Source organism: Mytilus californianus, unplaced genomic scaffold, assembly GCF_021869535.1.
Source record: "Mytilus californianus isolate M0D057914Y unplaced genomic scaffold, xbMytCali1.0.p SCAF_1, whole genome shotgun sequence".
NCBI classification, from domain to species: domain Eukaryota; kingdom Metazoa; phylum Mollusca; class Bivalvia; order Mytilida; family Mytilidae; genus Mytilus; species Mytilus californianus.
Genome location: NW_026262581.1, coordinates 138,847,285 through 138,850,741, shown reverse-complemented (window position 1 = coordinate 138,850,741; position 3,457 = coordinate 138,847,285). Strand labels below are relative to the sequence as shown.

The 3,457-nt window shown below is 32.3% G+C and overlaps 1 long non-coding RNA gene across 1 annotated transcript; it reads left to right on the top strand.

The window, feature by feature from the left end:
* Positions 1-3,209, top strand: LOC127736744 (uncharacterized). Its single transcript, XR_007999155.1, has 3 exons — positions 1-53; positions 1,658-1,732; positions 1,985-3,209. It is a non-coding gene; the product is annotated as an uncharacterized LOC127736744 (long non-coding RNA).
* Positions 3,210-3,457: the final 248 nt, after the last annotated feature.

The following is a 3,457-nucleotide window of genomic DNA, read 5'->3' as shown; positions in this document are numbered from 1 at the left end:
TTCAGAGAGAAACCTTTGAGAGAAACACATCTTAAGCAACATAAAAAGTACATGTAAGTTATTTTGCTGTTGGAAGGCTAGTGAATTGGTGCCATATTTTTTTTACATTACATGTTTATTACTTGTCTCACCTCTGGTAAATGTAGTTTCGGGGTATATGTCGATACAACAGGGATTAAACGAGAAAAAATGAACAAAAACAGGTCGTCGTTCATTAACAATAGTTTGATTCTAAACGGCAAAAAAGGTCTAAAAAATACTTTTTTAGGTTCCCTAGTGAAAATATTCGAAAATGTAATTATTGCATTTCTATCAAAAACACAAATGTATTAAACCAATTAACCAATTTAGAGACAACTGTCCCAAATATAACAAAGAACGTGAATGTAGAGTACAAACCGCAGTACGACCCTAATTTCATGATTACACTATCGTATTGTAAGCAGAAAGCTCATGCGGTGTAGATCGAGGACAATGTGTTCCCGTGCTCATGGTGTTAACCCTTATAATTTACAGCTTTTTGTTTTAATTGTTAGACTGCTGTCTACATTTATTATTATAATTATATTATTGTCTTTCAGGAAATATCCTACGTAGCCTGATTTAATAAGCATCTTTTCTAAGCCTGATCTTAGCATCCTTTCCTAGTCTGTCCTTTAGCATCTTTTTTCAGACTAACCTTCAGTAAGCATTCTTTCCTTATCTGACCTTCAGTAAGCACCCTCGTTTAGCCTGACCTTCATTAAGCATCCTCTTCCTAGCCTGAACTTAAGTAAGAATCCTATTCTAGACTGACCTTTAGTGAGCATCCTTTCTGAGTCTTCCCGTCAGTAAGTGTTCATTCTTGACCTTCAGTGGGCCTCCTTTCTTAGCCTGACCTTCAGTAAGCATCTTTTCTCAGCATGACATAGACATTCTTTCTTATCTTGACCTTAGCATCTTTTCGGAGCCTGATCTTAGCATTTTTCATCAGCCTGACCCTCAGTATGCATCCTTTCTTAGCTTGAACTTCGATAAGCATCCTTTCTTAGCCTGACATTCAGCAAGTATTCTTTCTTACCATGAACTTAGCATCTTTTCTTAGCCTGACCTTATCATTTTTTTCTGAACCTGACATTCAGTATGTATCCTTTTTCAGCCTTAACTTCAATAATCATCATTTTGTAGCCTGGAATTTAGTTAGCATCTTTTCCTAGCCTGACCTTTGCATCTTCTATCAGCCTGACCTTCAGTATGCATCCTTTTGTAGCATGAACTTCGGTAAGCATCCTTTCTAAGGTTATCCTTCAGCGAGTATTCTTTCTTACGATGACCGCAGCATCTTTCCTTAGCCTGACCTTAGCATCTTTTTTTAGCTTGACCTTCAGTATGTATCCTTTCTCGGCCTGATCTTCAGTTAGCATCCTTTTCTTAGCCTCAAATTTAGTAAGAATCCTATTCTAGACTGACCGTCAGATCTTCAGTTCGCATCATTTCTTTATTTGACTTTCAGTAGGGATCCTTTTTTAGACAGACATTAAGTAAGAATTCTTTCTTAAGTCGACCTTCAGTAGGACTCCTTTATTAGACTTTCAGTATGCATACTATCATAATTGACATTGAAACCATCTGATTCTTAGTAAATATGTTAATTCATTTTCAATTTGTTATTTTCTAGTCCGCACTCTGACACGTCGTATGACTTTGAGATTAACAAGTCTGAGGTCCTTCAGCCTGAAGATTATGAACAACCGTAAGTAGAACGTTCATTTTTTTTATACTTAAGTCATTTATATAATTTGTGTTTTATTTTACTACATAATGCCTTATTCAAGAAACACTTGCGTTCGCTGAAATCGCAATCATACGTATGTTTAACACCTTGTATTAAAATGTCGATTAGTGTTAGGTTTTTTGTATATGTAATATATTTTTATAAATTGTTGCTAACAGTCTCATATCAAAATTATAATATTATAGAACTCATTACATCATCTTCTTACAGTGAACAAAAACAACTAGCAAGTAACAACACATATTCCGATATAACTTGCACATATGATGAGGAAGAAAGGCGCAGAAAACGAAGGCGTAGAAAGAAAAAGAAGAACAAACGTCTTCACGATCAACAGATGCGTGACAACGAATTTATTTTAGAAGATAAGAGAGACAATATTAGGTATTACGTTCCGCGGTAAGGTCAATAACATGATACCTTCATGATGTCACGTGATCATGACCATGATATAATGACCGGTGAAGAATTTATTATGAACTGGAGTAATCTGACATATAAGATATCGTTTGTCATTAAAGAACTGAAAATTTTGATAAAGCGTTTTTATAGTAAGCATGGCATACAAAGTTTAACATATTAGTTCTGAATGATATTACCTATGTTTGTCATCATAGTAACATACTTTTCGACGTGTTAATGTAATTGTGTTTGATAGTACCTTCAAATAAAGGCTTTAGATGGTAGAGAAATACGTGAGAAGTTTAAAAAAGGAACCTTGTCATAACCATCAACTTTGTATACTTTTAGAAAAAAAAATCATCTTATTTTGCAAAATTGTTACACTGAGATAAATCTTATGTAATCAATGTGTGCTTACTTTTCATGTACATTACTATATATACTAGTTCAAAAGTCAATATTATGATATGTTTTCATTAAACTACAAGTTACTATAAATTTAAAGGGACATTATTTATCTAGGATTTTTTTTTGTTTCAAACATTTATCAAAGCGGAATTGTGAAATGATTTCAGCAGTCAGGTTTGTTTAATTTTGTCAAAATATGCTCAAAAAGATTCCTTTCGTTGAAAAATCATTCAAATAAAGGTAAAATGATGATTTACTATATTTTTAATCTATGACATGAAATCAAACAAACGATACATTACAACGAGTCCATGCATTGTGAATTGATTCTTTAGTACTTTTTGTAATTTGGATAAACGTTCAAACATGTTATAATTAATATATCAAATTTTGAGTCGAAATGGTAAACATGACTTTGACAGCTAATGCCTCTTTAATTATAGTTTTTATTGTGTGTGGATTTAATAATGTGTTGTCTGGTTATCTTCAGTCACAAAAGGTATCTGTGTGTTTGAATGTTATAAAGCATTTGTTGTTTTTTTAAGTAAATTTTAAAATTTTGTTTATAGGTTAACTTTTATATTCATATAACATATATCTAAATAAATTTAATTTGTTTTATTTATTTACATGTATTTTAATTTATTGTATACACAGAATAGCCATTCCCAACTCATCACTACGTAAGATTAACGTGTTCAAAATGAAATGTTTGACTTTTGATATAACTGGGTCTGGTTAATCTACAATATAAAAAAAATATTTGTACGTATACAAAATATGAAGGAACTCGTGCCTTAACTGACAACGTAATCGCTAAACTAGACTCGATTTAAGAAATCTTCGGATAAGCTCAACAGTCTTCATATTAAT